At 41.6% G+C, this 13,574-nt stretch overlaps 1 protein-coding gene across 2 annotated transcripts in view; it reads left to right on the forward strand.

Moving 5' to 3' along the window:
• The window catches only part of SGPP2 (sphingosine-1-phosphate phosphatase 2), a 106,423-nt gene that overhangs the window by 43,343 nt on the left and 49,506 nt on the right, over nucleotides 1-13,574 (forward strand). The gene's annotated exons all lie outside the window — the stretch shown is intronic.

A 13,574-nucleotide genomic window follows, 5' to 3' on the forward strand; every position in this document is an offset into this window, starting at 1 on the left:
ATAAAATGCATCCTCCCAAGGGGCCCATTTTAGTAAAACTTGATCAGAAGCTAAAACCAGAAGCTGTTGAGTAATAATTCCAAGTAGTATTAAGCAACTACTCTATATACGTGGAAGAGAGTAAAATATAAGGCAAAGAACCTATCTTAAGGAAACTCTAGTGTAGTGGGGGCAGCTGCAAATACACAAATACCTGATGACAATCCCAGGTAGACAGGTGGGGAGCCCCTTTCGCCTCTTTTGCTGGTCAGTCTATCATTTAACTTTGTTCAGGGCCAAATGAGTTCTGGGTTTTTTTTTTTGTTTAACTGGGGGAGATGGTGGATATTTGCAAGGCTGAAAGGCATACTACACACATACAGGTTTGTATCTGATAGGCCTGCATTCAAGTGCGATTCAGCCATGTCTACGTGCTCTTGTCCACAGCCCTACCTGCCTCATTTGTGAAATGTTGTCAATAATGTGCATCCCCAGAACCACCATGAAGATATCTAGAATGTGCACAGAGCTCAGGGCCTGGCATAGTGGGAGGACTCCACAAGTCGCTATTTGAGTGTGATGACACATAATGTCTAGTCCATGACAGCAAAGGGGTCTTGAAGAGCAATCAATTCTAAAGTCAAAGATTACTTAGTGGCAGGGGTGGGTGCTTCAGGGACAAGACCATTTCCCTGACTCGGAAGTCTGCACTAGAGATTCAGAAGCGATTAGTTGGGTATAAAAATGAAGCTGTGTGATCTTAAAGTGACCCCACACTGGGTTTTATTTTTCTCATTTGTAGAGCAAGTTAGAGCAGACTTGTTCGGAAGCAATAAATCCAAATGTCCTCAGGGGCAGGGGAGAGAAGTAAAACAGTGACATCCTGGGTGGGAGGGGTAGCCCTGGTGGGGAGGGGGTATTTGTGCAAATCATTCACAGAGTGGCCGCCTGGAGGTGCAGGGAACAGCTGCCCCCTGGCTGCATCTGTGACTGCCATGAGGAAAATGGGCCCAGAGTTGCCAGATCTCCCTGTTTTTCATGTGAAATCTCCCAGTTTTTAAATGTAGGCTTACATTTTAAAAACATCATATGCTAACTGAGCAAAGACTCCTTGAAGTCCAAATGTGTGGGCTCGGTTTGAAGCCTCTAGTCTAAAGAACTGCTGAAGCTTATGGTTAGGATTATTTGACCCCCAATTCCTTCTGACTCTTTTATCCTTTTTTTCTCTAAAACTACCAGCCATTTTTTTTTTAATTTCTCCATCCCTGTCTCCCTGTAACCATCTTCCGAAACCTAGAATCTGCAAAAGCATAAGCATCTTGCAGATTGTGAAGGGAATGTCAGTCCCATTGTCCCCTCCCTTTCTGAGGCCAGCTTCTGTGTCCTTGGAGCAGTTGGTGGGGCAGGAGGGAGGGAGCAGAAGCTTTCTTTCCATTCTTAAGATTTGAAAATCCATGAAAGGCCCATGGTGCTCGAGTTTCTGTCCCTCTGTCATTTATTTTCCAAGAGACATATATATATATATATTTAGATCCCAAAGCCTTAATGGTGGTTGAGTGGGGCAGATCATGTGAAGTGCATTTAATCACCCAGGAATATCTTATAATGTGTATGGTCAACTCACGGCCAATGATTTCCCCCAGTGAGGGTGGAAGACTTTTCCTGAGGAGCTGGGAAGACCTTTAGACTTGACAGGAGGCTGTGGGTAGGGGACTCTGATTGTCGTTGTATTTTATGCTTTGGACTCCTCATTTCAAAGTGCTCAACGTGCCTGCTTTTTGTTAAGAGAGTGAGCAAATAAAGTCTTTGCCTGAGAAAGAGTAACTGTTGAGTCTGTGGTTTGCCCTGAGGTTTGGTGGCCTGTTACCTGATTTTTTTTTTACATGGGTGCATGCCCTGGTCCACAAGGCATCTATGCTCAGAGTTCCGTAGTTAACTCTGGGGGTAAGCTGTGTCTACAAGGGCAGCGTGGGAAGAGTAAGGTGGTGTGCACCTTCCTTCGAGTTCTTGGCGGAGAGAGTGGAGGCCCTTCCTGGGAAGTCAAAGGGAGGTGTAGGAGTGTTCTTGTGTGTTCATACATGTGCTTGCATGTGTGCGTGTGGGGGCGTGTGTTAGGGAGGGGGCTGCTCTCTGCTGGGCTGCAGAGACAATAACAAGAGCTGTTTGGTTTGGCTGCAGTGTTGAAGGTGGATGAAAGGTCAGGAAATTCCTGGGGGGGTTGGAGCTTGAGAGGGGAAGTGGGGTGGAGCTGGGTGCAGTTCTCCTGCTTCGGCCAGCCAGGGCCATCAGCTTCCTGCTGAGGCAGCCTTTTTTTCTCTAAGGGGGATCCCTAAATTGGTGGCTGCCTCTTCAAGGGGGTAGAGATCAAGAAATGTCAATTATATAAGCTGCAGAGCTAAGCATCTTACCTCACCCCAAATTCACTGAGAGGCAGCTATGTTCAGGAGTGCCAAACCTCTTGTCAAATTTTATATCAGTCCAACAGTTGTTATTAGACGAAGACCCAACAAGTTTTATTGCTTTTAAAAATCATTTATTACATTAGTGGTGATTCACACTGTCCAGTTTAGCAGCATTTATGGTTATATTAACTGCTCTCTCTCCACAATCATAATTATTCCTCCTCTCTGTCGAACATCTTTTATTGCTTTTATTGGCATCTCTGTACATTACCTCATTTGAGCTTCATAACAATGGATTAGTATCATTTTATAGACTCAGATAGTAATACTTCAAACATTAATGAGCCCTATTATATGTTGTGCGTTGAGTATACATGCCATTCACTGTAATATTGCTTTACATGCCTACTTCACTTAGTCCCACCAGCAATCCTGTGAAGTAATCATTAATATTACCAGCCCATTTAACAGACCACGAAACTGAAATATAGAAAGGCTAAATAACTTGCCCAGAACACACTGGGTGAAGCAGCAAGTGACTTTGATGCCGCCCCTTGGGCCTCCTTTGCCAGAGAGGGCTGTCATTAAGAACACAGCCAAGCGGCATGAAGAGATCCACTGTCAATTTTTTTTAAGATGTTAAAACTGGGGCTTTAAGCATTAAAATGATTTGCCCAGGCTGGGCACCATGCCTCACGCCTGTAATCCTAGCACTCTGGGAGGCCGAGGTGGGAGGATCGCTCAAGGTCAGGAGTTCGAAATCAGCCTGAGCCAAGAGCGAGAAACTGTCTCTACTAAAAATAGAAAGACATTAATTGGCCAACTTGAAAAGATTTAGAAAAAATTAGCCGGGCATGGTGGCGCATGCCTGTAGTCCCAGCTACTTGGGAGGCTGAGGCAAAAGGATCGCTTGAGCCCAGGAATTTGAGGTTACTGTGAGCTAGGCTGATGCCATGGCACTCTAGCCTGGGCAACAGAGTGAGACTCTGTCTCAAATAATATAAGATAAAATAAAATGACTTTTCCCAAAGTTCTCTTCTATCACATATTTATTTCAGTTGTGTTTTGCCTTTGCCCTTATGGTATTTATTAACCCTGTATTCTATTTAAGGTGGATTTTAGAATCCACCTTTCTTGGCAAGCCAAAGGTATTTTATCCCAGAAAATTTAGATAAGCTTTTGTTAAATTAGTTGAAGGACACCAATCAAGTCATTATTTCTCTCTTCTGTTCTGTATCAATGTGTTTAACCTATATTTGGGCTCAAAAGCATCTCAGGCATTAGGACAGAGGAGTCAGTGAATGGGTTATCTGATTAGAATGCTTGTGGATGGTGTTTTACAAGATGAGCCACTTTCCTGTGGAGTGATTATCTAATCTCCTGACTTTCACTTTGGCATGGTGACAGCCCTATCAGAAAAATAAAAGCTTTAAAGTTATCTTGCTGTATTTTGGGAAAAAAAGTTACAGGCAATTTCACTGAAACTAGATGGTGTTCAGCTTTGTAACATGAAGCAAAGTCTCACTCACTTTTTGCTAAATAAAATTATTTCCCACTTTGTAAAATAGCAATGCAAATACTGATACCACAACTGATTCTTGAGGGTTGCAAGCCTCATTTTCTCTGTTCTTATGATGTTTTACTTATTTATATTGTACTTCTTTTCACAGATATTTCATGGCATTAATGATGATGAGATGTGAAAAAAAAGAGGGGGGGGGAATAAGTAGATAAAAATCAAAATTAGGGGGAATAAAGCCAAGACTAAAGTTAAATGTAGTTAGCTGGTTCAAAGGTGAGCCACAAATTAGTCTTTGAACTTTGTCTTGAGCAACCAAAACGAAATTAGATTACATTATCCACTAAGAAATTATGGGTGTATTCCTAAGAGAGCAAACCTTTTCCTGACACATAGGATTGATAGAATTGTTGAGGCTGGTGATACATATTACTAAATTATTTTCTTAGAAATATTGTTTGGTATCATTCTGACTCTCCTCCTAAGCTTTGTGTGTTTTCATTTTTAAATCTTTGCTAATTTGACCAATGAAAAATTGGTAGTTCATATTTTTATTAGGCATTTGTATTCTTGTGAATTGTTATTCTGCCCTTTGAGTATGTTTTTAAAAGGGACTTTAATTTTTTTTTTATTTCCACCAGTTGTTAACCCAGAAAGATAAAGAATTTTCCACTTATCAGAGGCAAGGTGTCTGTCTATATATGAGATTTTTAGAAGTTCAAGACTTTGAGAAATAGTATATAACTTTATTATGTCATCAGTAGTGAACTAGGAAAATCTTTTAAAATGGAATCTGTGTCTATGGCCATACCACCCCAAAAGTGCCCCATCTCAATCTCATCTAAAATAGAATTTGAATGCTTTCATACTGAGCAGGGCTTTAGTTTAGGCACAGAACTAACCACTCCCTGTTGTCTTACCCTTTGTGACCTCCCTTGTCTTTTAAGGCAATTGAATTTGGGACTCGTGTCTTTAGGTACTTGATATTTCTGGCTTGTAGTTTCCCTGGCTGTAAAATAGCTTACTCAGAAGTGACCAGCCCTTAGAAAACCTGGTTGAGGCTTCCTGAACTCCAATAAAGTTAAAATTTGTGTTTGAGTTTTTCCTTGCCTTCTTTTTTTCCTATTTGTAAAAAAAAAAAGAATTAAAACATTTAACAAAAGTATACATCAAAAGATATTTTCCCCTCTGCTCTAACATATGTGTGGCTATTTTTAAGTGAGTCTTTATCATAGACAAATGATTCATTAGAGTTTTTCTGATTATGTCAAAGGCCCTGGTCCTGAGAGTTTCTAGGCAGGGTTAATCTCTCTCCTGATAACCGATGGCTTTTAATTATGTCTCTGATTGGAAACAAGAAGTATCTGTGTGGGAAAAGGAGTGGTTGCTTCTACCTACATCAGCAGCTTTGAGGTTTGGTCAGAGGTTTATGGTCCTATAATATCATGAAAGGATCACCGGGCTGATGTCATATAGTTAGTGTTTTTAGTTTCCAGGAACAGAGATTCACTTTAACTCAGGAAACGGGGGATTTGTTGCAAGGTTATCAGGAATCCCAGCACCAGAACCTCACAGGAACTGAAGCTACTGCGTGGGTTGTCTGCTACAATTCAGCTGTCTTGTTAGCTGGTGATTTTCTCAAATGTCTTTTAGCTCAGATTTCCAAGACAGCCTGATGCAGCTCATTGTGTATCCTGGTTGCACTATTCCATCCATCGCCAGCCAGTCCATAGATTGGCTGGACTTGGTCCAAACAGCTGTGTTAGTGGGCTGGATGGACAATTAACTGGGGCCCCAGAGCCATGGGCCAGATTCTGGAACATCAAGAGACCTAGACTGTGATCCTAGCAGGAAAACCTTATTCAAGGCACTTCATGATTCTGGCCTGTAGTTTCCCTGGCTCTGAAATGAAAGGATCCAGCTAGAGGATCCTTAGACGCTTGTGATATGGTCATGAGTCTTCATGATATGTTTGCTGTGTGACACTTAAAAGAGGTCCATCCACAGTGTGGAGGAAAGGAAAAAAACAGAAGTTGGGCAGGATAACATTTAAAAAAAAAAAATATATATATATATATATATATATATATACACATACATACATACACATACACACACACACACACACTACAAGGTATTTTATCTCTTTTGCAGATTGAATGCTAATGTGGCTTATTTTGTTTTGGTTTTCTGAATCCCCCAATATGAGACAGTACATTTGAAATGCATATCAAATCCATTGCTAAATAATTGTTAGTTTGCCTGCTCTTTTGTATTCAATGTGACTGAAGGAATGATTTAAAGGAAAAATGCTTACTTGCTTGGCAAATATAAATTCCATTTCTTTGTAGACCCAAAGCCTGGTGATAGGGAAGCCATCACTGCAGCAGATTCCTGTTGGCAGGCTCTTGTGTTCCTATTCTCCTAAGACAAATTAATGTTAGAGATCTCCAATCTCAACTGATGGTTTTCCACGTCTCTCCCATTCTCATTCTTAGCAGCTAGTTAGCTGATTACCTACAGTAAAAGGCAGACCAAAAATTTGCCTTTAAATTGGGCCTACTATGCAGATACTGCCTAACTTTTGCAGAGTATAGGGCATTATTTTATAGCAGTCACATAAATTGGTTAAGAGGTAAACTTTGTGATAGAATGTCAAAATAGAGTAGTGTCTTTTTGGATGTGGGCAGGCTGCCATCTGGCTGTGTCACAAGGGAGTCCATCACCTGGCTGGGGAGAAGAGGAAAAGGCCTTTCCCCAGCCCTGTAATTCACTAGGCTGGGGTCAATTTTAGTGCCAAAAGATGACTTTAAATGTGATTATCTCTTAATCCTCTGTTTAAACCACTACCACTGTTCACTTCAAAAGATTGCCCTGCTTGTTAAGTTGGTTCTTGCTTGAGATTAATGAGTCTTTAAAAGTATTCAACAATGGCCAGATTGTCACCCTCACTAACTTGCATTGAATGAAACTGAATTAGGCGTCAGAGATTCTGCCCAGTCCCTCTGAAGTAGAATCTGTAATTTAGCCTTGGTTAAATATTAAGTAGATGTCTCTAGCGTTTTTTTTTTTTTTTTTTTTTTTTTTAGACAAACTGCATTGGTTTTGAAACACAAGGGAAAATTTTGGTTTTGGTGTAGGTTTAAAAAAATCCTTAAAACTAGACTCACGGTGAACAAATAAATTCAGATCTTTCTCATTATCACCATCATTACCTGTTTTTTTTTTTTTTCCCTGAATGTTGGTGACTAGAAAATGTGCTCACAGTCTTCTGGATGTCTCTCTCTCCTTCCCACTGTCCCTGCCCGTCCCCAAGGCTGCAGTGCTGTTCGAGCAGAATCTCCACTCTCTCTGATAGAGTCCATCGCCCCCTCACTGCCAAGCATCACTTCTGATGCTTCATTTAGTTTATCGCGTGGATGGGTGATTGCTTTAAAGCTTAGCTAGGTATTAGATTGCATGAAACACCAGGGGCCTGGAGGCAGGATATCTTTGAGGATGAAATAAGGTTGGATCTGCTGAAATCATGCAAACAACTAACCACTTCATACACAGTGTGGTTATAGAGTTAGTCTTTCTCCTCTCTTTTTGGTTTTGTTTTATTCTAGCTGTGAATGTCTTATCAAGAAAAACAAATAGCCTTTGCCAAGTCATATCTAGACCCCAAACCAAGGAGCATCCTGATAGGGCAGAGGGTAAGGAATTCGGTGTGAGCCTTCAGGGTTAAACCTGCTTTCTCCCCCATTGCCTGCAGGGAAATAGGTCCCTAAGAGTCTTGACAAAGGCACCATTCTGGACTGGATTTGGTTCCAGATTCTCTCCCACTCATTTGTAAAACAAAAGGAAAGAGAGTGAGCTAATCAATAGGGCTGGGGGTGGGGCTTTCAGATAAGATTTTTGAAGAAAATCTTAATTCTCTTTTTCTAATTCTCTTTTTTAAAACCAAATCAATTCCATTTGCCAAGCTGCATTTTTGAATGGATATGGTCCTCCAAGCTGCTGTTTCCCGAGTCTCCACTACATGCCAAATACTTTACATACAAGAACCCCATTTCACAGATGAGAACACTGAAACCCAAAGAGATTGAGTGACTTGCCGAATGGGACACAACCAGTAAATATTAAATAGAACCAGGTGTGAACACTACCTATTCTGTCTCTAAACCATATCCTTTCCACTGCACTGTGCTGCCTCCAATGGCTAAACTTTACTTTTTTCCTCCAAATCCAATTATTCAGAAATGTGCTTTGCCTATGTGGTTGGAAAGGCTGTAACATCACAGTTTCACTTGCCAGTGCATATATGTACAGCAGCCATATGTCACAGGTTCTGCAGACATGCTCTTGCCAACTCTCCGTGCTGTGGTCCCTGTGAGTACCCCCCCCCTTTTGCCAGACACTGTGTCCCAAATTTTTTACGCTTAAAGGCTAGAGCATCACAGGGACCTAGTAAGGTGGAGAAGGGCTTTGGCACTTTAATTTCCAAGCTGGAAGCCTGCAGAGGGCTGCCTGCTAATCCTGTGGGTTTGTCATTCCCGGGCCATGCTCCACTTCCTTATCCTATTTTGCAAAGCAGCCAAGTGGAAAAGAAGGAGTGAGGAACAGAGTGGGCCCTTTGTCCCTATTAGGAGGCAGGGATTTGACCTCAGGGGTCTGGGCATTTTTCTTGCCTGTGTGCCTCCTACTTCCCAGGCTTCCTGTCCCCGGGTGCCTTCATCTCCCCTGTGCCCCGCGCCTGGCCAGTGGGATGAGCAGCCTGACATTCCTCTCCCAGCTCTCCTGGAGCATTTGGGGATTGGGGCGGGGGTAAGGAGAGACTTCCGTCAGTTAAGTGCTCTGTCAGTCCACGGCTGTTTCTCTCCAGGCCTCAGTTTGACCATCTGTAAAATGTGAAGTTGAACAAATGACCAGAGGGCCCCTCCCATTTAAAAAGCTTTATGATAATAAAAATGCAGGTGGTGATACAATACATCTTTTAGGGTATTCAGTCGGTCTAATCATATGCTCCGGCTTCAACAGTGCGTCTGCCCCTATAGAGTTTCTTCCAGATGTTCCCCATATCCCAACTAGGTTGGCTTCTACCAATTTTTCTGTGGTCCCCTGTGACAGGGAGAGGGAGCAATCAAGAGTGAGTGATCCTTTATGAAAGGGGCCCTTAGGGAGATAGCAGGTGAACCTACCCTGAGTCCAAGTCACTAGAAATCACGTGGCCTTGCAAATGCAAGCCGAAAAGCATTGGACTTCAGTAAGGGTCCAGACACAAAGGCGTGGGGGACATCGAGCACACAAGCCTTGCTGTCAGCATCCTTTAGAGTGTGTGTGCGTGTGTGCACGCACACATTATAAATTCATTGTTTGCATTACATATGTTCAGATTTAACTAGAAAAAGATGTGATGTTTTTGTTCCTTTTAAAATTAAATTTCTTCTGGCATTCGCAGGCACTGAAATCAGAAGGGAAAAAATGTTTTCTTGAATTTGAAAATGCTTTTCGAACACACAGCAATGTGACTCTGGGGGTTGGGGAATGACATTCTGAAGGTTTTCAAAAAAAATCCACAGCCTGTAACTTGGAAATTAGCAAGTTATGAGCAGCATTAAGTTTTGCTTCCTTTCAAACTGATACTGGTAAACGAACAAAGGCTAAACGAGTAAAAGAAGAGAGCTGATTTCTTTTAATAGGCCATAATAGAAGCTCCAGGCAAAGGAGAGCATTAAGCTTGCATTTCATACTAACTGGATTGCACACCCTGCATCATGCCGCCAGCAGCATAGAGCCCATCCCGGTGAGCCGTGAGGGCTTCTTACACGTGTGCTGTGTCAAATAGAGGTTGAGCAATTTTCAATGTGTGTCTGCATAATTGGAAAAAAAAAATACTTAGCTACAAAGAATAGACACAGGGTGATAACCTAAAAGTCTCCATTTTTTTTTTCTGCAGCCAACAAAGATTATATCTTGGCTGTTTTATTAGAATTCATTTTAAATAGAATAAAAGAAAGACAGACCAGGGGCTCATTCGCTTGGGTAAGTGTCCAAACAAGCTAAATGATATTCTAGGTCTTTGCCTTTTTGGAGGCTGGGTTCAGGAATTTAAACCTAAATTTGTACTATGGAAAGCTTTTAGAACGTATGTTAAAGACTAGGTTTTATGCTTTAAAAAAAAAAAAAAAGTCTTCTAATCTACAAAGAATGTTTGACTATTTGTCCTGGAGGGCAATCAGAAGGGTGTGTCTTCAACACTGAAAGGATTAAAGCATCAAACCGCTGTCAAGGCCTGAGCTGCAGAAAACCAGATGCCTGTCTTTATTTAAAACATTTCAGCTACCTAAAAGGATGTGTTTAAGAGTGTGCTAATCTGTTACCTAGCTTTCTTATGGATGATACTTTTGAGCAAGTTTCTATATTCATGAGAAAAATATCTTAAGAAAATTCTATACAAGAGATATAAAACCACCTAGATCCTTTTTAGGATGTCACATTTAAGATTAAAATATAAAAAGCCATGCATGGGATGGACCCTGGTTCAGAAAACATGCTTGGTAGTAAATGGAACAGAGGTTTGCAATTTAAATCATTCCAAAAGTTAATGTGAACTGGTACTCAAATCAAAACCCAAGCAATAATAAATACTCTTTTGGGGTCATTTGGACATTTATCACACTTTGCAACCCCAAATTCTGATATTATGTGCATTTAAACACTAGAGGTTGATACAGGCAAGAAGGCAAGCATAGTAGCCTTTTTTTTTTTTTTTAATTGAAATAGAGTCTTGCTCTGTTGCCTAGGCTGGAGCACACTGGTGTGATCACTGCAGCCTCGGACTCCTGGATTCAAGAAATCCTCCTGCCTCAGCCTCCCAAAAGTGCTAGGCTTACAGTCGAGAGCCATCTCATAAAACGTCTTCTGAATCTTGTATTCTTGAAGATCCATCAAGCCTGGGTCTTCACTTGTAGTTCTTGGTTTGGGGGTCTTGTAACCATGAGCATAATTCATTAGTTATCTGTAGCAACACCTTGTTACTAAACTATGTCTGGATGCACTACCACCAAGTCTGAAAAGCATGTGAAAGGAAATTATGATGTGCTTGCCCCTTACGGTGATGCGATTGTACTTGAGTAATAATTGTCTCACTACAGCTCTTCACCCCTACTGAGAAAATGGCTGGGCCTAAGCATAGACACAGGTACTGCAGCATTTCTGTATCTGAAAATACGATGTCCAGAGCATGTAAATGGGAAAGAAGAATATAGGAACCATGAGTCAGTCATTGTCAGTCATTGATCTCTTTGGAGCGTTAAATAAAATGTACAGGCAGTCAATGATTTGGACTGAGCTCCTCCATTAGGCCCAACAGACCAAACCAAAGCAGAATCATTCGTGCTAAAGTTCCATCAACAAACCCATACTGTTTATCTGACCTTCCAAGTAATCAGGACAAGGAGAGCTGATAGCCAGATTCCCAAACAGCCAGTTTCAGTCCGAGTGATAATTAATGTATCCTCTGTGTTAATCCTTACAAGAAAGTAACCTAATGTCAACCAATCAGTTATTTTTCTATTGTTCTGTCTCCCTGTTTCCACCTTTTTGTTGTTTCTGCTTTTTTCAGCCCTTCTCTGTCTGTAAAACCAGTCTCCTCTTTCATGGGAACACTCATTCCATTTTAGAGAATGAAGTGTTGCCGGATTCTAGAATCACAAATAAAGCCAATCTTTAGGCTGGGAGAGATGGCTCACACCTATAATCCTAGCATTCTGGGAGGCCCAGGTGGGAGGATTACTTGAGCTCAGGAGTTCAAGACCAGACTGAGCAAGAGCAAGACCCCATCCCTACAAAAATAAATAAATAAAATAAAATAAAGATCTTTAAATTAAGCTGATGTCATCTTGGGCTCAGCCTGTCCATACGCAGATGTTAAAATAAACTTCTTTACATCAAAAAAACAAACAAACAAAAAAACCACAAAAACCACACACAGAAAAAAACTTGGTTATCTTTCGATAGGAGGAAATGAAGACTTTAGGAAAAGACCCAAAAGGCTGGACTGCAGGTAGTCGATACTGAGAGAGAATATTCACTGAGGGGAAATGTGCCCCTTAGGAAATTCAGAGAAATGGGTAACAAGGCTGACTCGTAGGGGAAAGGCTGAGAGGTGGCAGCCGTGGTCTCTCAGGTCGCCTGCCAGCCCACAGCTGCCCGTAGCTGGACACGTGCCTTCACTTAATAAATGTGCACACACAAGCAACATGCCAAAGAAGTCGAGTCAGCCCTGCCTGTGCATTTAGGCAGCTGTCACCAGGGGACCTGCAGTCACCGGCCTTTCTGAAATCGTGAGGTTTCTCTAAGGGGAGCTGACCGAGAGCATAAATTACCAATCCAAAACAACTTCGGAACTAGTCACTGCAAGACATACTGGGAAAATCAGAGCAGGATTGAAAGACATTTAAATCTTTCTTTTTTTATCTTTTGAAAAGAGGTTCTTTAAATTTTCAAGGAAAGTGTGAGCTTTGCTCTGTGCTGGAAGGACCAGCTTCATCAGGTGTGGGCCTCTTGGTTCCTGGAGGCTTTTCTTCTGCTTTCACTTAACGGAAGAGTTGCTGATGGTTTGAGAGCCTGCAGGGGTTTGCTAATGCCAGAGCTTATTTTAAACTACTTGCACCAAAACCCCTTTTATAGCCACACTTTCTCCTGCAAAGGAAGAACTGATTAGATAAGGTGCTCAAGGTCTTACCTTAAAAATAAAAGGGAAGAAGAAAGGTGACCTTGAGTTTTTACCTGAGTTTTCTGTGCTCTCTCCATGGTTTTCAGAAACCGTGAAAATAATTCTCCCACCCTTTTGTCGGTTCCAGGAAAGGATTTGCTTCAAGGAACCATCCTTCTCCATGTGGCTTAGCTAAGAGTCACAGGTGCCCCCCCACCCCCCCTATTTACTTATGACAAGGCCAGACACAGACCCTCCAAATTCCCATATGTTATCTCACAAATGATTAGCTGAACTCTGTCCCCACTGGCCAATGTGGATAAAATACCTGCTATGTTGACTTGACCAAACTTTAATTATGGTTCTTTCCATTTGCAGACCCCCTGAACTTTGACCTTCCTCCCACCCACCTCTCCCCATCCCCCACCCCAGCTACAGCCCCTTCTGAGAACAGGCTGACCCTCCTGACCTAACCCACCTCTACCCTTCATCCACTTCCCCACACCCAGTTTTTCCTAGCCTTGTTCAGTCTCCCCTACATAATAGAAAAGCCCTATTCTGCCTAACCTTTGAGACATTAGAAGATCTCATGGTTTTTATATTGTAATAGTCCTTCCACCCACTTCTTGCAAGAATCCTTTCAAATATCTTATCTCCTTTCCTAAATCCAGATTTGTTTCTTACTTGACAATGACAATAAAGAAGCACAGAGAATCCAACCCTATAGTAGTTCTGGGTGCTTGTTAAGATCTCTCCAAACCCAGGGAGATATGAAACACAGATATAAAAATAGATTTTGTCCATAAGATCTTCACTTCTAGACTGAGATGTTTTCTAAAGTAGTGAGCAGGGTCTGCCTCTCCAGGGAGTCAGGGTTTGTGCATTTATCCATTTAATAAAGATTTATTCTATACTGAACACTGGGAAAGTTCTGACTCTCAAAAATCACTTTGTGGCCAAATTTACTTTGTGTTTA

Source organism: Microcebus murinus, chromosome 8 (assembly GCF_040939455.1).
Source record: "Microcebus murinus isolate Inina chromosome 8, M.murinus_Inina_mat1.0, whole genome shotgun sequence".
NCBI lineage: Eukaryota > Metazoa > Chordata > Mammalia > Primates > Cheirogaleidae > Microcebus > Microcebus murinus.